At 42.1% G+C, this 22,462-nt stretch overlaps 1 non-coding gene across 1 annotated transcript; it reads left to right on the plus strand.

Annotated features, from left to right (window-relative positions):
• Positions 1-20,537: 20,537 nt before the first annotated feature.
• TRNAH-GUG (transfer RNA histidin (anticodon GUG)) lies at positions 20,538-20,609 on the plus strand. Its single transcript has one exon. It is a non-coding gene; the product is annotated as a tRNA-His (tRNA).
• Positions 20,610-22,462: the final 1,853 nt, after the last annotated feature.

Below are 22,462 nucleotides of genomic sequence, written 5' to 3' on the forward strand. Positions count from 1 at the left end.
GATCCACCGTTTCATTTACCCAGTTCAAAATATTGAATAGAAAATTCCAGAAATAAACAATTCATAAGTTTTAAATTGCATACTGTCCCGAGAGAGGAAATCTCACACCTCCTGCTCTGTCCGCCCAGGCGGTGAATCATCCCTTTGTCCAGCTTGTCCCTGCTGTGTACTCTACCCACTTGGTTAGTATATACAGGGTTTGCTATCATCCTCAATTTCCGGCATCCACTGGGGGTCTTGGGACTTAGCCCCCAGTGGATGAGGGGGGACTACTGTAGTGGGGAAAGGAGAACCACAGAGAACGGTGCAGGGTGTCAAGGGACTGGGGAGAAGACGGGGCTTATCCAGTTTTGGGGATCGGGGAGATGATACTTACTGAAAAACAAGGTCAGGAGGGGCAAGTGAGGTGAGATCCTTTTACAGCAAAAAAATAGGAAAAAGTGGCAGATGAGCAGATATATGTAAAGGTCTAGTGCGGAGCTTGGTTCCTAAAGACAATAGCAAATTCAGGATAAAAGTGAGACAGGAGTAAGAAATACAGCTGGAACAATGAAGTGTACCCCAGATCAGCAGAAGATATGAGTTCTGTACTGAGGAATTTGGATTTTATTATCCTCAGGTCCATGGGGAGCCATGGAAGGACTTTAAGCAAGAGAGTGACATCAGATTTATATTTTGGACCGTTCACTCTGACTTCAGCGTGGGAAATGGATTATCTACACCCTCATTTATTTGAAATTTAATTATTGTAATTACATAGAGGTCTGCACATAGAATATTATGGTCATTTTTGTTGGATTTGAGAGCCTTTTTTTGTTTGTTTTGCTTTTTACAACTCAGATACAACTTCATCTGCAGCAGAAACAGCTCTCTTTCAAAGGATGTTTACATCAATTAGTTTTAACTGATCTGTCATTTTTATTTTAATTTTGTGTATAAGTAATATACAAAAATGTTTCAAAATTCTAAATGTGCAAAAGTTAGACGTGAAAAGAGTAACTTCCCTCCTGTTCCCCAGCTATCCAGACCCCTTTCCCACAACAGCCAGTGTTATTAGTTTCTTGTATGTTCTGATACAGAAATTTCATACTGATGAAAACTACATGTGTGTAGACGTTCTTTATACATTTGTTCCTATATTCTTTTCTAGACTTTTTTAAGATCAGTGGTCTTATACAACGCACATTATCCTTTGCTTTCTTTTCTCAGTAACAGTTTGATTTGAACATGGTCTTATGTCAATATTTAGAGTTTTCTCATTTGCTGTCATGGCTGTTTGGTGTGGGGTCACGGACCTGTGCTGTAACTTACTCAGCCATCCTCCGGTAATGAACGTTCAGGTTGTTTCCAGGCTTTTGGTTTTGTAAACAATGCTGCAATTAATGATGTTGCCATCGGCATTTCACACATGTGCAGGTGCACCTATAGTGTGATTTCCCCAAAACGGGGTGGCTGCGTCAGAGGATACACTTAAGTCATTTTGATGGCTAAGGCCAAATTTCCCTCCACAGAAGTTGTGCCAACTTAGACTCCACTGGAAATGCCTGAGCCTGCCAATATAGTGTGTTATTAAACTCCTAATATGTCTGGGATCTGATAGGTAAAAAAAATTACTATCTTACTCTAATTTTGATTTGTATTTGCATATCATGGGTAAGGCTGAGCCTCCTTTCCTATGAAGAAGAGCCAGCTGATTTTCTTGTTTTTTGAACTATCTATTCATATACTATTCTCATTTTCCAAGTGGGATATTAATTTATAGAAGTTCTTTATCTATGGATGAAGAAAAAGTACTTCCATATTTGTGATAGGATTTGAAAATATTTTTCCAAGTTTCTCATTTTTCTTTTGACCGTATGGTGATTTTCCCCATGCAGAAAAAATTTATTGTTAAGTAGTTGAATCTAGCCATCTATTATTTTATAGGCCTCCAAATTCTGTGTAACAGGTTAAAAAGTCTTTCCCATCTCAAGGTTTAAAAAAGAATTGTGGTTTATTTGAGTACTTTTATGACTTAAGTTTTTATTATCTGAAAGTTATGAAATCAAAAATATTTGACACTTTTCACCTACAGAGAAGGTCATCTGGTTCAGCCTAGTACATTCAATTCTTTGATCCACATGGAATTTATTCTGGTGCCAGATTTGAGGTCAATTTCAACTTAATGTTTTTGCAGATCCCACCTCAACTTAGTAAGCCACCTCTTCCCACTGATCTTTAATGCCACTTCGCATATACTAATTTTGCAAGTGAAGTTGTATATGCTTCTGCTTTTCAAAGTTCTTCCACTGATCTGCCTGCCCAAATTGCTTTTAATTATTTAGATTTCATATGTTGTAATATCTCCTTATTATTCTTTTTCAGAATTTTCCTGTCTTTTCTTACGTATTTCTCCATGTGAATTTTGAATTTTCATCTAGTTCCTAAAAAAACTAATAAAAATCTTGTTTGTATTTTTATTAAGATCACTTTGAATTTGTAGACTGAAGGCGAACTGCCCCTTTTACGATGTCACATTTCCTGAACTAGCTTCTTAACTGTTTCCAGTCTCTTAGGTCTCTAATCCTAGCCTTCTGCCCTCTGCCACCTGACTAATCTGCCTCCAGCATCATCTTCATTAAATCACATCCCTAAGTTTCCCTAATCCAGCCCTTTTCTTGTTTTCATGCATTTTCCCTTCAGAAATCTGCCATGTCCTCTTCTCACCCCTCCACTAACTAAAAGCCCTGATAAATCCACTCACTCACCCAGTTCACCTCTTCAAGTGAAATCTTGCTTGGCTTGTGTGCCACTCTGTGGTTCCTCACTTCCATGAAATCACCATTCTGCCTCACCAGTTGGCACTAAATTATGCGTGACTTTTTTTTACACATACATATTTAACCTGAGTGGCTTAGGTTTCAAAAGCAGATAATTAGACATTTAATTACATTTACGTAACTACCAAACTTCTGTGGTTAAAATAATGATGCATGCTCAGATTTTTATTACTTTAGACTTGCATATGCCTGAACTTATGTGTCTAGATCACGTAATCTCTACAAATTCATTCAGCCTGTCAACAAATACGTGTGCCATGCCTACCCTAGGCCAGGCATTCTGGAGGTCACTGAATATTTATTATCAGTCAAGTAAAGCTGAGATAAACAGCGGTAACAGATAACCCCTAACCATGGTGGTTCACAACCATAAAGGTTTATTTTTATCTCATGTCACATGTCCACCCCCACTCAGCTTTGACTTCACCCAGATCTTTATTTCAGGACTCAGGTTAAAGGAACTGCCTTATTTGGGCTATGCTGGTCTGAGGGCGAGGGGAAAGTGGGATGGTGAAATCATGTGCGGATTCTTAAAGCTTCCGCTTAGAAGTGGCAAGTGTCACTTCCACTCACGTTCTATAGGCCAAAACAAGACCCCATCACTAAGTTTGAGGTCAGTGGGACTGGAAATAGAACGTTCTGGTAGGAAGGGGCGATTGACTGAAAGACATTGAATATTTTTAACATGCACTACAGTAAGAAAGTAGTGAAAGAAGTCGGTACAGTACTGACCTCACAGAGCTTACAAACTAGCAAGAAATACGGACATAAACCAAATAATAACACAGTTGTGACAAATGCTCCAAAAGAGGAGAGAATATTAAGAAAACATAAAGTGAGTTAGTGAACGTAGTGTGGGTGGTTTAAAAGACCCAAAAGATGTTTCAGAGTTAATAGAATTTAATTCGGCAAGAGAGAGGGTTGCCTCCTGGTCAAATGTTTCAAATAACTTGAAGTCATTCAAAACTCTTGAACGTACTAATTTGACCAAGATGAACAGATTTAGCATACTTCTCTTTTGCAGATTTTCTGCATCTAAATTCAATAAGATAATCTTCTCAAAGGCTCAATATTCCACAAGTCCTTCTTTATATTTTAATTCCATATGACAAGTCAGATTTTACAACTTTATAACTACATTATTTTGTTGATTTTCATTGGTTTTGAGGGACCCTAAGTGACAACTTGTAATTAGACTGATAAGTCCCTGTCTACAAATGACTACAAGGCCTGTATATTTACACCATATGTATAATATATATTGTATTTTCTTCTGTCTAAAAATGTAATGCCATTCACAAAAGAAGTTGGTAATAATGATAGAGCAAGGGAATGGTTTAATCATTTCAAATGGGAACGTACCCTGTCCCTAACACGTAATTATTCAACCATTTCCACCTTCATAAGATAATATTACTCTCAATTATTTACTGAGAAATAAATGAGTAAACTAATAAAGATGCTGGGGTCTTAGTCTTGCTTCCTAATGGATGCCTCAGAAGAGAGCCTTTGTAATTCCGTCTCCATACCATATGTCTCTGTTGACATTAAAGTGCTTAGTTCCAAATGAGTTGGCTTCATTCAAGCATCTTAATTCAAGAGTGGATGATTAGATCTTAAGCTAAAAACCTATTAGGATGTAAGCACTTGTGTTTTTGAAAGGTATTAAGGGAACATCATAGTGTGGTTGGAGATAAATCCTCCCTATCTAGTAGTGGGTTGGCAAGAATCTCATTTGATCTCCAAGCATTACTGACTAGCTTCATGTCAAAGTTAAGCACAGAACGAGGAATCTGCCAAGTGTTTGCTATATCATACACAGCGTGGATGGCGTCTGCTTTTGTCCTCTGCTAATAGTAGTTTCAGAGATACTGTCTCTGAGCAGGGGTAGTCAGAGAGGACGAAGTGTCTTTTCCAGGCAAAAAAACACCATGAGCAAGACGCTGAGCTCAGAGCAGGAACTCACCTTAACAGGACTTCTAAAGTGAATGCCACACTGTGGTGGGCTTACGCACCCACGAGGTTTCTTGACAGACAACGTGCTACAAAGCAATCGGAGCGAGTAGAGAAGGACAAATCAGATCACAAATACATTCAGTCCCTTTGAGAAAGCACATACGGATCTAAATAAAACCCAAGGCTATGATTGTTCCTGCTTTTATTTAACCACATGTGTGGTCCAAGCTAACAGGATTCTCCCCCCTCTTCCTGTTAATTTGCTTTAGTCCCTATGTAATCCTGTCATCAGCAGGCATAGTGATCTTCATATTGGGAATGGCAAAATCATTTGATAACCATCTGCCTAATGTTTTGGCAGAAATTTGTTTAACCTACCGAGCTACTGCCAAGTTGGGACAAATGTCTATGTCTCTGAGGAGTCACCAAGAATAGACATTTCTACTGGGGAATAAGGCCGAATACACTGTCAAGTCCCAGCGTGGAGATTTCCTTATTAGGTTCTGACAGGTTACCTGGAGGGCTCCTGACTTTACCGAAGAAAGACAAGATTAATTTCTCTTCATCCAACTTGAAAGGCATGAGTCAGTTTCTCCTTCCTTTTTCCCTCTCCTTCTCTCCTCCTCCTTTTCTTTCTTCTTTTACTTTTTTATGTAGAAACATCATGGATACACTGAACCAGTAAAGGTGGGCTTTGATGAGAACTGTTTGGGGGAAATTTAGGAGCCCCTATCTCTAACTATACAATCCCTCGGGTTTTCCGTCTTGGTTCACATCAACTGTTGACAACTCTTTTATTGCTCTTTAGAAACACAGATAACCATGCAGGAATAAGAAAGACATGCTTTATAAGAACAGGAATGTACATTGCTACAAGAAAAATAGTCAGGTTTACATGTCAAAGTACTTATTGACTTAACCATGAAAAATCAGAGCAGACCTCCCAGACTAATTTGTATTGATAAAACCTCTTAACTGCATCCCCTCCCACCCCCGAGGAGCTTTGAGTCCCATAAAGATATTATCTGGTCCAGACATGTAAATTAAAACAGGACCATAGGTTCAGAACTTGAAAGAAATAAGGCCACGCTTGAAAAAATTCGGCTTCAGGAAAATTCCAATTGTCATGAAAATTCAAATGAAAACATTGTGAACTGAAACCATGGTGGCCGTGAGGCTGGGTAATGGGAGCTGCCTGACACGAGAAATATCCCCGTTAGGATGAATTTTCATGCTCTTAACTCGATTGGAGATGAAAGAAATCTTGAGTCCCTGGAAGTTATTCAAATTATACAAACAAACTCTAAAATTTATTATGATAGTTAAGGGGCAACTGGATGTTTGGACGTTAACAAACTCCTATCAACTTATTTTAGGCCTGAAATGGTATTGTGGTTTTGTTTTTTAAAAAGGACTTATCTTTTAGAGATACATACTAGAGAGTTCCTAATATTTTAGAGGTACATACAGAAATATTAATAAAGAATTTCAGGTTTGATTTGCTTCCTAATAATATCAGAAGGAGGAGTCTATGGGAAGATAGATAAAACAGGATTGGCCAAGAGTTACTCAGTACTGAAAATGGATGATGGGCCCTTCAAATGTTCAGTGTTCTATTTTGTATTATTCGAAAAGAAAGAAAAATGTTGTAAAGTAAATCAGGTATACAAAGTTGTAATAGTGAATAATCTGGTGAACACTGTCCAGCTGAAGAATTAAAACACAAAAATGTAGTTGAAGTAATTATAAAGCCACTCTTTTACTTCGATGATCTGGCTACATCTGCGGTGACCCAGCGGGAAGATAGTCACTGGTGTTGACTCACTGAAATTGGTAAGACCTCAAGGGGTGCTGAAGCTAGTTAGAGAGGATATGCGTTCAGGCCTCCTCAGTGGGGCAATGTGGTACCTTCCCCTGAGCTGACTCAGGCCTGACAATCAAAACACCTGGACCAAAATCCCTGCTCTAACTCCAGTTGTGTGACCTCTAGTAAGGTTCCAAACTTTCCGAGTCCCATTACCTCATACACAAAAAGTATGTTTAGTAATGCCAACCTTGAAGGATGACAGTCAAAGTCTGTAAATGACATAGTTGGCATCAGCCAAATAGTAGCTGTTTTATGTGATGTTCTAAAGGAAGACATTTGGACACTGCTCAACTGAAATAGATGAGCATCCCTGACAAGCAGTAAATAAATACTTTATGCCTAGTTGATAGAACCAAGTCCAGCTTGCTGCTAATCAGAGGAAAGGAGGTCATCACTCTGAAGGAGCTGTAGTGGCATCCAGGAGCGGGAGGACACAGGTAGGTTATTTATGAGTTTGGAAGGGGGAGTCTGAGTTAAGGTTGATCTTTCAGTGCAGTAGAAGGAGGCACTTAATTAGAAATGGGCAACATTTATTATATTACGGTTAAAGATTGGTGGACACAGAGTTGGAAAGATTTCTAAAGGAGTCTTGAGAAGTAAATCAACTTTTGATGATTGTCCTGAGAAAGGGGTGATGAATGGAGAAAAGATAAATGGATTTGTGGGACGTTCTTGAAACGCACAATAATGTTATCTGCAACTTCAGCTTTCTGGGCAAAAGTTTCCTGGAGAAGTAAAGTTAGATTAATGCAGGCAAATAGTAAAGTCGTGTTAATGTAGACAGTGGTAGTTTTTGTTCTCATTTATATAGAGGCTCTAAGAAATTTTTTGTCACTTGTATTTTTATCTTTAGGCCGCAATAGGTGCAGGGATTGTATAATATCATAATGCGTTTTACAAAATTAACTTCCTTTTGGATCGTACTTGCAACTCATACATTCTCTGTTGCTTTTTGCCACCTTACTTGAATGTTTCCGACTGTCCTTAAAATATCATTGTAGCTCGATGCCACTGGTCCTCAACATTGCCTGCACATTAGAATCACTTGAGGAGATTTGGAAAGCCCTAAAGTCCAGGCCCCACCTCATGAGAATAACTGCTTAATGCCTCGCTGGAGAAGTAAAACCTCGGCTGGGGAATTCTAAGACTCTGATTAGACCCTGACAATAAGTGCTGACTGCTGAAAGTGGAAGCAACTTTCTTGTGCCCTTAACGTTTAGTATAAATTTTAATAATGACATAGGTGTTATGGACAAACATCTTGTCCTTTAAAATCTGAATTCAAATTGCATCAGATTGTTCAGGGATTTAAAGTTCACTGCAACCTTCATCTTTGATTACCCATTCCACCAACTTCCTTTTCTTTCCTGTCCGATCACAGTGCCATTCCTTTATTGCACTCTAGTGTTAGCCCAAACTGGGAACCACTCCATTTCTTTGATTTGCACATCATCCCCACCATCCCAGCACCTCCCTACCTCAAAACACACAGGCTCATATAAAATTTCTGCAAGTGTGGCAGACCTTGCTGGAGGTTAGAAAGATAGAAGAAAACCTTAATGTAGGATATCAGATGTCCGATATCTATGGTCTGAAAAGCATTTTGCTACCCCCACCCACCTTTCTTCTTCCATTCTCTTTCTTCTTTGCTCATCTCTCAAGATGAAATAAAAATTTTTACAATTGTCTTATGCAGGACATTGTAGATGTTTCTAGCTTCATCCCCTCTTCAGCTTTGGAATTCCCTTTGCATATCCAAGGACTCACTAATGTCCCCTGTTAAACAATGAAGCATCTATTCTAGGTAGTACCTTCCCCGTCCTCACTAAATACTTTAAGGAAAAGAAAGCACTAGAGAAATATTACTGCCACTCTCATGGGAATTACGACAGTCCCTTCCCAGCCTCTTAGAATATGGAAACAGTTCAACCATCTTAGATTTTAAATAAAAATACTTTTTCTACGACAATAATTTAGTTTCTTAATTTAGCTACTTATTATGCATACCATGGTAGGTGCTAAGAGGTATGTAAGCTGAATGGATGACAAATCTTCCAGGAAGAATCAGTCTAGTTGAGGACATAAGACAGAACTGTGAGATACAATTAAGTTGGAATAGAGGGGATTGAGTGTATGTCTGATGAACTTATCTTCTAAGACTGTTGACATTCATCTTTTTGAGATCCATATACTCAAATATTATACGCTTGCAAAGAACCATGCTTTTCCTCAATCCCATTTGTATGGTCAAACCACAAGGTACATACTTTTTTGACCCTTCGTCAAGTTGTCTTTGACTTCACTGGTCCGAAGCACAGATCAGTAAGGCTCAAAGAATGGAGAGAAAACATCCATCTCCAGGGTAGGTACCTGGATCAACCTTCCTTTTATAGACAATTAAAATTCTTATCTAAAATATATGAAAAGTATCATTTTAAGTCCATCAGTGAACTCTCAAAAAAAGAAGGAAATTTCAGCTCAGGAATTAAGGCCATTTGTTGAACCAGATGAACCTGGACTCCTGTTTTCACAACTTCCAAGATACAGGAAATGGAAGACAAATCCCAGGGCCCTGCAAGGTGAAGAGTCCACACACCTGTAACCCCAGAGAACTACACCTTCAGAGTAAAGATGAACTGGAAACAACTCTGCTGCCTCTCTTGACCCCCACCCTCAGTCAGAGGACTACTAAAAAAAGACTGCTTTTAACTTTGGTGGCTGAGGGAAGGTGAGAAATCCTACAGAAGACCTTAGAAAGCCAAATGAGCAGTGTTCCCAAAGTAAAATACATCATGGCCAAGTTGGGTTTATTTCCTGAATCCAAGGTTGGCTTCATGTTTGAAAATTAGTGTACAAACTGACTGACTGAAAGAGAAAGATTGTATTATCATCTCAGTAGATACTAAAAAAGTATTTGCTAAAATTGAATATTCATTGCAAAAATGTAAATTCTATAAAAGATAAAAATTTCTTATGCAGACTGACAATAGAAGGTAACTTCCTTAACCTGATAAAGGGTCTCTACAAACACCTACAGTAAATATCGTATTTAGTAATAGATTAAGATGTTAAGAGCATTTTCTCTAAGATCAGGGAAGAGATGACAATGTCTACTATTATCCCTCTTATTCAAACCTGTACTGTAGATCCTGGCCAGCGCAATAAGACAAGGAAAAGAAATAGAAAAGAAGAGAAATTATCAAATTGATCATTATTTTCAGGTGATATATATGGTTATGAACATAAAAACTCCCTCCCCCAAAATATACAAGTTAATTATTAGAATTAATGAGAGGGTTCGGCAAGGTTGCTAGATAAAAACAAATACAGAAAAATCAACTACATTCTTAAATACCAGCCACAAGTCACCACAGTCAGCGCTGTGAATGGACACTCCAGCTGTGCACAGCAGCATGGATGAAGGTCACAAACATGATGATGAGCATAAGAAGCAAGCTACAAAGGAATGCATACTGTATTGTTCCGTTTACATGGAGTTCAAAAACAAGCACAATTAAACAATTTACAGTTGAGGAATACACAGACGGGTAGAATGCAATACAGAGAAACAAGGGCATGGCTGTCACGAAAGTGGGGCTACTGGTTATCTCTATGAAGAGGCAGAGGGTGTACAGTAAGGGCTTAGATGGTCCCCGCAATGTTCTCTTTTGAACTTGGTTTAGCTTTTATTCCAGTTTTCAATGATTAATAATGTACCTATGGCATATTTCACAACTTTTTTTTAGAAGTCAAAGAGTGAATGGGCATGAGGGAAAAAACTCAGTAAATGTCAAATGTCTGCAAAGGAAATGGTAGCTATATCATCTCATTTTTGTTTTTTTTTTTTTTCTGGTTACATCTCTGAGTTTTTAAATTTCTGATCATGAAGACAAATCTTTATCTCTGGCACGGGGCTGAAAATATCTTCAGGGATAATTCAGTCTTATCTGGCCAGAGCTTCAGCAATAGCCATTCTGTTTATGACATCCAAATCTCTGTTTTCATTGCTTCCTATTACCTGTGTGTCAGTTCCTTCTAGACTGCATTCAAGCATTGCTACTTGAACGACCTACTGTCACCTAAAACGTCACGTCTGGTTTGATAACTCATGTAGAGTTCATGAATACTCTTCTTAATCTACACTCTCTCTCTAGGTGAATTCATTCATCACCTTGATTTTAATACCATCTCTGTGCTGCATCTCTCAAGCATCTTATTTAAATCCTAAATATCTGTTTTGCATTCTAGGTTCATCTACCCAGTTGCTTACTTGATATCACAATCTGGCTGTTTCACTGATATCTCAAGCCAACAATTTTGCATGATTAGAGGCCTGAAAATCATCAGCATGGTTGGAAAATGACAACCAGCTTTGTTCCACTGGTCTTATTGTGGGGGATGCAACAGAGATGTGGAAAGTGTAACTAGAGAAATATTTTAGGGGTGTACACTGAAGAGCGTTTGCTGTTTTGCTTAGGAGTCTGGACTTTGTGGACAACAGGGAGTCACAGAGGAATTTTTATTTTCTGTTCATTCATACAATAAATATTAAGTGATGACCTACTATGTACTCAGCATGGTGCTCAGCGCTAGGGGTCCATCTGTGTACAACTCAGAGTCAGGCAAAGAGGGTTACCTGAGAGTGTTAGAAAGGAGATTGCGTTGGAATTGGTGTCAGGTTAGAACAAATGGGGTGGAGAAGCATGTCTCGAGAAAGGACTGAGGGTGGCAGCCAGTTTTCTTCTGGCTCTGGAGATTGCGAGGATGCAGCACATTTACCTGAAGAAGGTGATGTAGAAGGAGGGGCAAGATCAGTGGGTGGGAGGCACCTGACTTCAGCTTGGACGGTGAAGCTGAGATGCCTCTGGCACGTCTCATGAGGAGGCTGAGTAGCTAATTAGAAGCATGGGATTGTGTAGTAGAAGAGAAGCTTAAGATGGAGCCATTTGTTAGGGACCCCATCTCTAGGAACAGTTGAGCATGATGGGTGGAGGCAAGTGGCATGAGATTGCCAAGGAGGAACAAGAAAGTGACAATTCATATTACATGCCCCACCTCAAAAAAAAAATGGCATTCACAAACCAGTGAGTCCCAGCACTGCTGTAACTAGCTGTGTAGCCTTGACCTCCCTTTCCCAAATTTCCATGAGTCAGCCTCCCGCTGTCCCATTACTCATTTTCTGGGAAGGAGAAAGCCAACACCTCATGTTAGCGGAGGAGTCATGGGATGGTGGCATTGATTTAAAGCTTTATGAGAAATTTGCCTGCCACCCAACCAAGATGGGCTGAGTGACAAGCACGGCGCTGGGTTCAAGCGTGGGGTGCAGCAGCCCCCGGCAGACTGCCGGCGCTGTACTTGATAAGAGTAACACGTCTGTCATTATAAACATTGTTGATACTGCTACTACTAATAAAAATAGCCGCTTACGGTTTTGAGGGGTTGGAGTTGTGTCCCCCTCCAAAAAGATATATTACAGCCAAAAACCCCAGGACCTCAGAATGTGACCTTCTTTGAAGATAGGGTCTTTATAGAAAAAAAATCAAGTTAACAGGAGGTCATTAGGATAGGCCTTCATCCAATATGACCGATGTCATTTGGGAAAAAAAAAAGAAAAAGGAAATTTGAGCACAGAGACAGACACGCACACAGGGAGAATGGCACGTGAGGATGAAGGGAGAAACTGGGGTGACGCACCTGCAACCCGAGGAACACCCAAGCCTGCCAGCAAGCCACCAGGAGCTAGAGGAGAGGCCTGGGACAGACTGCCCCCCAAACCCTCAGAAAGAACCAGCCCTGCGGGCACCTTCCAGCCCCCACGACTGTGAGGCAGTCCCTTTCTGCTGTGCCAGCCGCCCCGTTTGTGGCGCTCCGTTACAGAAGCCCTGGAGAACTGGAACATGGCTGTGCACCCCTTGACATTTTACCCAATGCCTTTTTTGCTCATTCTCTTTTAATCCTCACCACCTCCTGTGGAAGCCGTTATCAGTGACCCCCTTTCCAGGGTAAGAAACTACAACTATTCGAGGTCCAGGTTCCTGTGCGATAAGACATGGGACTTAGGAATTTAAGGGGGAGGAAGTGAGGGAACTTCCCCCGTGGGCACAGCTCTGTGTGCGTGGTATGTAGTGGAGTATGTTGGGTCAGGAGGTGGGAGCCAGAGTCCGTCTTGTAGGTTCGAATCCTAGCTCTGGTGGCTCAGGCTGTGCGGTCCTGGGCCACTTCCTTAACTCACTCGGCACCTTGTTAGGATGGAGAAAATAATGATGGCTGTGGTAATACTTGAGGTTCTCCATGGGGACTGGATGAGCTAGTCCCTGTGAAATATGGAGCACAGTGCCTGCTGCCTTACTGTGTGCTCAACAAATTGTAGCTGTATTAAAATAATTACTCATGGAGAATTACAGGGAGTGGAGAAGACCTTCAGTAATTATGAGGGTCACATGATCATAGATGCTTCTCACCAATGAAATGTGCAAAAGGTCTACTAACTGCGTGTGTGTATCTAATGGTTTCTAGGGGTCTAGGATTGAGGGATTGGTGGCAACTGCTGTTTATTACCCAGGCAAACGTGGCCACGCGGTGATTCTGTCCCAGGGCCCATTCGGTCAGCACTGGGGGGTGCTCTCCCTGGGTCAAGTCTACCCTCACCCCCGAACAAGCTCTTTGTGGTAGGAATAAGGATCCAGACTGTCTCATTAGAAATCAGCCAGGACAGAAAGGAAAAGAATTGGGAGTTATATGCAGCTGGGAATTAGTCATTAAAAAGGTCAGAGAGCAAAGCATGGTTTTGATATAGATGGGTCCCACATGCTTTGGACTTTAAAATCACTGCAGAAGTTTTCACCAGAAGCAAGTTTGCCATAAAGGGATTTCACCACACAAATTACGAGTAAGGGAACTCAATCACCATCCTGAATTTTAAAAATGCAATTAAAATTGGTGCAGGCCCACTGAGCCTTGCCAAACCCTGCTTTAAATAACAGTTTAGAGAATCACAAACTTCAATTACTTTTGGCAGTGTCTTGGTTTTTCATGAGGCACTATAGGTTATTAAATGTCACAGCTATTTAGCTTGCTAATGAATAGTTTATCCTACATTCAATTAGGCTGGTTTTCCCTCCTTTTTTTTTTTTTTCCTTTCTCTCTCTCTCTCTTTTTTTTCAGCCCAAAGAATTGATGATAATTAAGGGAAAGCTGTCAGGGGGCCAGGTTTTTCATCCAAGATATCTTTATGGCTCTAGGGTTACCCAGGGTAGAAATGTGGTTTCATCTTGTAAACTTAATATCTGTCTTCCACATCAGTAGCGGCTACCATAATGATGATAATCATAAAAATAATTGCCGTTGTATACTCTACACAACACTTTTCAAACCATTCTGAGTATTTCACATTTTTCTCTTAATACCTTTGTGTGGTAGACAAGGAGCAGATGTAGTATGCCTTTTAGAGTCAACGAAGCAAAGGAGGTTAAATGAATGTTCTCAGATTATAAACTTCATCATGAATAAATCAGAACAGAGCATGAACAGGTAATGTAGTGTTCATGCCACCAGGCTACCCAGTTCCCTGGTTCCTTTCTCTCTTTCCCTCTCTCTCTCTTTCAAGTGATTGAAGAATTGAGATCATTGGATGCTAATAGTATCTCCACATATTTCTAACGTCCACATTGCTGAGGTCTGATCAGTTGGGGACCAGTCCCTTCCTGATCTGCAATGTGCTTATTTCCTAGCCCCACTTCCGTCAGGGGAGATTATGGCCCCAGCGATGGCTGACATCGCAGACATCACAGAGGAGGTCAGAATCGGACACAGATCTTTATGCATTAAACATAAGTATCCTCATGAAATGTATTTCAGGATAGGCAAAATTAAACTTGAGAACCAAACACCAAACCCTAAGAAAAAGAGGCCAATTTGAGAGCTCTTAAATATGTAGCAGCTCCCTTCTGCAGCTCTGCAGTGAGACCAGACTTCCGAGTTCTGCTCTACATCCAGGCCAGTTTAATTGTTCAGTCTGTCCGAGGCATTGAGGTGACGTGTGTGGGAGAGAGAAAGATGAGTAAGAGAGAGTCCGCTCCTTTGCAGAGCTGTGTCATGGATTTCCCCCAACCCCACCTCACCTCAGGCCGGGTACCCGGTATATGTGAGAACTCCATCACGCTGAGAGCAAACTTGTCATCACCACCCTGAGAATAAGATCTGGATAAAGAGGAGGTCCGGCCAGAGAGCCGATGCCTTGATCATTCTATGTAAAGGAGCTTCGAGGAACGAACGACTCTTGGCTCCTCCATGTCTTAACTTCTCCCTCCAGCTCCCACCCCAGAGCTCTTCTCCCGTTCCCACACTTATCTCCTGACTGAATCAGTTCCAATATCAGCTCCTTTAGGGCAGAAGGGACCACACCTCTGCTTTGAGGGTCTTCATTCTGATGGTGCATTGATGCCCCTCTGCTGAGTCTTCCTGTGTGTCCCAAACATGACCTTATCTCTGGGACTGAAACCACCCGTCCAGATTCAGAGTCATTCCTCCTTCTGGCATCTAACTAGCAACTGGGCCTTGATATCACCACCATGATCAGAGTCCAGACAGTAAACCTCAGGCCAGATCTGGGTCCTGGCCTGTGTCTGCTCTCCTGACACCTCCTCAGCCTGGCCTGAAGCTCGGAGCAGCTCTCGCCCATGTCTGGTTTGCCCAAAACTTAGCTAATATTTATTAAGGTCTGACTATGTACCGGGTAGTCTTTGAAAGTGCGTTGCATGTTTATTTAATCCTCACACCAGCCCTATAAAGTAGATATTATTATCATTATCCCCTTTTTATGAAGGAAACTTAAGCCCAGAGAGATTAAGTCATTTGTCCAAGGCTATCGGCCTCAGAACCCCCAGCAGCCTGCCCTGAGGTCTCCTTAAGAAACAGAGCTCTGCAGTGATTGGTTAGCGCCCTCACGGCCATAAATCTAAGATGCTAACTGGTCCCCATCCTGCCAACACCTCTTTTTCTTAAAACCTCAACTTCCTGATATGATGGGAAGAGAAAATGTGGTCAGGGGGCGTTCCCTGGCTCTCCTCTTTTAGCTGACCCCACCATCCACCCATCTTCCTCAGGGGGTCCCGTCGCCACTGCTTTTCCTGCACGCAGAGCCCCAGTTCTCTGCCGCCCCAGGCCCTTCGCTGTTCGTATGATCGCTAATGCATCAGCCCCCTTCCCAAGGCTTCCAAATAGAGGCCTGGCCCCTGGCCCGCCAGATCGTAAAGGTTAGGCCCTTGTATTCCAGAGGGCTGTGTCAGATGAGGAATTCTATTAAGGCTTTGCATCTGGAGTTTCCTAATGGTGCCTTCGGGCAAAAAAAATTAAAATGAAACCAACAACCAACAACCCCCCCCCATTGCTGCTTTCCCCACAGTGAGATTTCTGACTTGGTTAAATCGAATTCATTAATAAGCAAGGGGGAAAAGCACTCCAGGCAGTTTACTCTTAAAAATGTAAACTGTTAAAGCATTTTGTGGTTAGCAACATTCTGAAAATAATGCGTTGCGCTCTGACGTTTTGTGAGTTCTCAGAATCAAAGATTTTCTGATACACGCAGGAAACGTGACGGAGATGGTCACATCTAAGACCCTTTAGCTCCCGGCTGTCTTTCTGATTGTGGGGACGTGCTGGAAAGTTTGAAATCTGGAGCCACCATTTCCTTGGACTTCCTCTGCTTTCAGATACCTTGTTTTCCCCCAAAAGTATTCTCAGGGGCACGTGTGAACAATCCCTGGTTCCTGACCTGTACCAGATTCCCTTACATGTACCAAATTTGTACAGATGTCCCCTCCCTCCCTCTTTTCACACACACACACAAACACAGCTCACTGAGATGGGGATGAGGTTCGAGAAAGAGCCCAAGAAAGAAGTCGTTTTAGGGTCCCTGTAAGGTCACAGTGGCTGGGCCCCGGCTGAAAACAGGACTCTGGGAAGGGGGACAGAGGGGCCTTCCTTGCAGGGGGTTCCCAACCTGTCTTTGTCTGAAAACTGGGCACCGGGCCAGCCCCAACCCAGCGGATTGCTGCTTTTGGCCTCCGGCCCAGTGATGGATCTGACTGTCACTTCCGTACCCCTAGTGAGGGAGGAGGCCAGCTAAGAAGAGGGAAGAGGAGGAGGAAACAGGACTGGGTCTGGGAAAAGAGAGGGGGGTCGACCCCAGAGGAAGGACTCAGCTGGGGAGGTGGAGGCCTCTACCAGTCCCAGGGCCCTCTTGTCAGCTCCTGCTCCCCTGCTAGAATCCATCATGAGCAATCAGGGAAAGTAAGGACTCCATCGGAGGGAGACTCTTGCATTCAGGCAGCAAGAGGAAAAGCGGAAAGTCTGATGCTCCCTCGCGTCTCGCAGTGAGATGCTGGTGAGCAGCAATCTTATTTTTAAAGACTTCCTGAAGAGGGAAGCACACCATCTTCTTCTTTGGGAGTGAATTCCGTAGTGAAGTGCTGCTTACAAGCAAGGAATTCTTCTTTCCTCCCAACTGAAATCAAGAGACCAACGCTTGTGTATTTAAAACATGTTGCCAGGGGCAGGGAAACATGGCTGACAACACTTAGAAGCTGACAAAAAGGACAGCTTCTGTGAACTTAACAAAAAACATAAAAAATAGCTGTAAGGACTCATCTGTTTGGATTGTCTTTTTCCCTTCAAAATCTGCACATTTGGCATTGGGCTATTGTTTGTGAATGTATTTCTCTAAATTAAGATTTATGGCATGTCGGAAATGTAAAGAGTCTGACAGCTCATCTAGTCCAATTCCCCTTACCTTACTGATGAGGAAATAGAGGCCCAGAGAGGTCTAGTGACTTGCCCAGGGTCACACAGGTAGAAGGGCTGGAGTGAGGGCTTGAGACAAAGTAAACTTGCTCTCGCTCTCGCTCTCTCTTTTTCACTCTCTCTTCTCCAAGTGGTACCGTGCCTTCCCTGGCTTTCTCTAATTCAACCTAATTTAAAAACTAACTTTAAGCAATATATGAATATATGGATTCCCTTCTGTGACATCAACTTATATATTCTGCTTACTCATCTGTTATTCATCTGTGTCTCTCCAAACAAAACTGTGAAATCATGATACATGTCTCTCTAGTTCTCTGCTGAATCTTGAAGATCCAGAGAAATGGTTGGACTATAGCTGGTTCCTAACGAGTATTTGTGAGTGATATATTAGGGAGAGAGTGATAACAACACCAGGGTTGACACAGTAAAGTAACAAAATGTAATAATAATCAGGGGGTAGATTGCAAAGAGATTAGAAATGCCATCAGAAATCATGTTTTGAGTCCATCAGTTTTGCCCTTTGAAGTGGGTTGTACGTATTGGTGCTTGTGGAAGAAATCTGAATGTATATCCCTAGGAAGACACTCATGGGCAGGAGAAAACCCCACTCCACTTTAACAGGCAAGAATATTTCAGTCTCCCAGAAGATGACTGACATCATCCCCTAAACGACAAGTCCATACAGATGCCAAAGGAAAGCCTTAACCTGGTGAGCCCCACTCAGGAGCTGGGCCTCTCTCACGTGTTCAAAGGTGGGCTCTGCCTTTAGGTATACAGCCTTCCAGACTTCTCCAAGCTGGGTTTTCCCACTGGTGGCGTGGCTGGAAGTCATTAGTGCCGTTCACCTGAGCTCTCCTACTCTGCCTTCCAGGCCCACGGCACACTGCACTTCCTGGTGCTTTTGTAGTGAGACGGAGCCACGGGACCAGCTGTGGCCAGTGAGCTGTGAGAAGAGCTTCCGCCTGCTGGTTCCTGACCCTCCAGAGCTCTCTTTCCATTTGTGAAGTGATGAGCAGTGTTCATGGAAGTAGTTACTGCCTTAGCTCAAGTCCCTGAGTGAGGAGACACGGAGCAGGGTCCTGCAGTGAACATGGAATACAAGCAAAGGAAAGACCTTCTTTATTCGACACCGCTGAGATTTGGGTGTTGTCACGCAGCAGAACCTAGGCTGACTGAGACAATGTGTGAGGTCATCTGAGGGGCTGTAATGACTGTGACATGTCATGGAATTGCATCCTGTGAAGAGAAAATTATTCCCTTTTCAAATCTCTTCCCGTGATTCAGATGAGCTGAAGAGAAGATCAGAGGCTAGTATGTTTTTAACAGTTCTCCTGTCACCCACCTTCCTTTTTAACTGAGAGCAGAACTGGGGCTCAGAGTGTCTGGCTAGAATTTAATTCTATTGTTTTGTTTTCACAGTTTATTTTATAGTGATCGCTATGTATGGAACATGATACTGCGGGATTTTTTAAATTGAATACCATAAAGTTTCCTTCAAATATTTATTTATTGAATTTAAACAAGATAATATAGCTAACATTGCTACAGTGCTTCCTACGTGACAGGTGTACTTTAAGTTTGTGTCATGTCATAACTTATTCAGTCCTCATAACAGTTCTATGAAGTAGCTACTTATATTATCTCTACTTTATACACGAGAAAATGGAGGCACAGAGGTTGAAGAAGCAGCCCGAGTTCCCCCAGTTAGTGACAGAGCCAAAATTCGAGTCTAGAAAGTCTGTTTCTACGATTTGTACTCTGTGAGTTGATTTTTTTTTTTTAAGAAAAGAGAGATTTCCCTTATTGTTGGCATGTGCCCAGAGCAAAAACCATGAAGGTGGTACACAAATGATGGTGCTTCGGGAACCTCCCGTCTGCCAGCCAGGCTTTGCCCCCGTGCCACCGAGTGACCTCTGACCAGATCCCCCACCCGCGTTCCCGTCCATCCTGGAGCGCACCGCCTTGCTTTCCCCACGGAATGTGCAAGGCTCAGGACCTCAGGGCAGTACTTTACTCTGTGACCATGGGAGGAAAATGGATTTGTGAGAGTTTGAAGGAAGATAGAAGGGGCTGCAGATGATCAGAGGGGAGGGAGGGAGGGAGTGACCATTTGCGTCTCAAGCTTTTATCTGCAGAAATATCCTCCTTCCAGAAGCACTGGAGCTGCTGGCACCCACTCAGCAGATGGATTCGGTCCCCCCATCCACAGTGCCAGCCAGCCCCAGCTGCTCCCGGGGCCGCTCTGTTCGGGAGGTTTAAAGGAGAATCCCGATAGCAAGCCAGCGATTAGAAAGGGGTTTTTCTATGTGTTTTCTTTTCAACCCTTGGGGAGTGTCTTATACAGATTAATTTTTATAACAAGGGAATATATTTAAAATGTCCCCTTGAAACTTATTTAGCATAGAGCTCTCCAATTTCTTTGTGTAGTGAGTGGCTAATGTTATAGGGAAGTTTTTTGGTTTTTTTTTTTTTAAGGTTATTGTGGCTTGAAGACCTAAACAGTCAAAAAAAGGAAAATTAGCTTTAGGGATCAATGAGTTTGAAAGAAGGCTTTTCCTCAGCCAGGGCACACCTACCCTGGCGTCCTCAGCCTTTCTGAATCTCCCCAGGCCTCGGGCCGTTTTGTTCTTGCCATATTTTTGCTGTCTGTGCTGCCCAAGCACATGGAAGTAAGACTCGTGGTGGAGAAACCACAAAGGAGGCTCAGATTCATATGTTATTTAATGCAACGTAATTGGTGGTGGCGGTTGGGGGTGGGAAGCCCAGATTCGTTATTGGTTAAAAGCAGGAAGCATGAGTCAATAGACTGGGTTCTTCTCTTAGTCTTGTTGCTTTGATTCCTGCTTCCCGGAGGGTGAATCCAGGGGATCTCACTTAATACAGTTTTCCCGAGCAGCCAAGAAGGCCATATTCGGTTCACGTTCAGGCCCTTTTGTTATGGTTCCTTTAAATAATTAGAGATTCCCGAAACCCTGCTCCTCTTTCCCCGTATTAAGAAAATGCACATACTTAGGCAATAGATGGCAGTGTTTGCACAAATTTTAATATTGCAGTGACTCCTAAAGGGAGCCAGGCGCTCAGCTGCCCTGTGGCGCGCCGTGATCGTATAGTGGTCAGTACTCTGCGTTGTGGCCGCAGCAACCTCGGTTCGAATCCGAGTCACGGCAGGAGGGGAGGAGGCTTTTGGGAGAGAACACCACCGTGCTCCAGCCGCACAGCATTTTGCAACCAGACACAACATGATGAAAATCAATAAAACAGAAACCGCTACAAATATTTTAAACTTGAGCGAGATGACATATGCAGGGTGGCTTTATTAATGCACTAATCCTGTTGCAAGCGTGTTGTGTGTGGGTTTTTTTATTTGCCTTGACGGATAATATGATAAAACTGGAGTGTAGTGGGCATGTAATTATTATTAATTACAACTACTTAAGCTCTGCTTTGAGCAGACTCGTCAAGTCTGCTTGCTTTTGAGCCTTGCCAGGGCTGTACAGTAATAACAACCCTGAATTATTTGGAAAGATGTCAGCAGTAGATGTGGAAATCCTGTTTAACCAGGCATGAATTGTTGTTAGGAGGTTTTTTTCAGGATGACAGAGAGAAAATGAACTGTCCCTTATCAGTAATTGCAGGAAACATTTTGTTTCTATGATATGAACTGGCTATAATTTAACTTTCCTGCATCATTGGATAATGTAAGAAGCCAGTTGTTGCTCAAAATGAAATTCTCTGAAGTGGGCATTTGGGTCTGATACAGGGCATATTATAAGTAGACAATGGGGCTCAAGCAATAAATAATGTCCATATATGGTGAAACTTTTTTAATGACATTTTCCGAAAGACGGGTTTGTATTTTAAATGGCTAAATGTTGAATTAATGTGAGTAACACAGCTTTAATGGGCCTTTCTCCAAGACTTAAAAACATGAACAATACAGCCTGAAAATGTCAAATGTAAGTATGTTATAATGAAGTTTACTGCTCTAAAATTATGGCCCGCCATGTTTTAAATAAAGGATCACTAGAAGGTACTTTTTAAGGTCTCTAGCCCCTGTTTCATGGATAGTCCAGCAAACTCCCACTTGCTATTTATGTAACACTAAAAACTGTTTCAAATAAAAATATATGCTGAGAGTAGGCACAGGTTCTGTTAAGTTTTTCCAAATTCAGCAAATTCTTACAAATAATATTCTAGAAAAACTGCCAAAAATATCGCCCCTCTCTTCCAAAAAAAGAGAAGTTTCTACTTGATTATTAGCCCAGGAAGATTGGTCTCAGAATGGTATGAAGTAAAAAAAATATATATATATATGTTTACTGTTTCCTCCAAGACTCACTGTCAAGACCGTTTTCTACTCTGAGGATTCTTCTTCCTGTGATTTATTTCCTAACCCCACCCTCCAGCCTCGGCCCCACATTCCTCACAAATTCTACCTCCCCTTCTCCAAAGGATGTAGCCTGGCCAATGCCTCAAGTCTGCAAGACCATCTCAGCTTCTCAGATGCTTCTAAGAAGACAACTGACTTGCCGTTGTTCTATGATTAAAAACAGCTTGGAAAATAAGCCCACCCAAGGTTATTGGTATCCTATTGGGAGACTGAAAATGCAATGAATTCATCATTCGAGGAGGGAGAGTGTCAGTCGGAATGCAGTGGTTGCAAGTGACAGAAATACAGCTGATTTACAGAGAGGCGTGTACCCAGGCACGAGTACAAGGGGACTTCAGAAACAATAGAAACCAAGTTGTTAAGGGTGATCAGGACACGTTCTCTCCATCTTGTCCCACTTTTCTTTCTGAATGTTGCTTTTATTCTCTTAAATTAATTTCTCTGTGGCAAGAAACATGGCAGCCAACATAGCAGCCAGCAGCATTCCCTGCTCCTTATATCTTACAGCATTGCTGCCTACAAGACAGTTACTGTAGAAAATCCTGGGGCAAGATCTGATTGGATTAGTTTGGGTCAGGTGTCCATTACTGGGCCAATCAGCTATGCCCATGGGAACAGAGTCATGTAGCA

This window comes from Vicugna pacos, chromosome 4, assembly GCF_048564905.1.
Source record: "Vicugna pacos chromosome 4, VicPac4, whole genome shotgun sequence".
NCBI classification, from domain to species: domain Eukaryota; kingdom Metazoa; phylum Chordata; class Mammalia; order Artiodactyla; family Camelidae; genus Vicugna; species Vicugna pacos.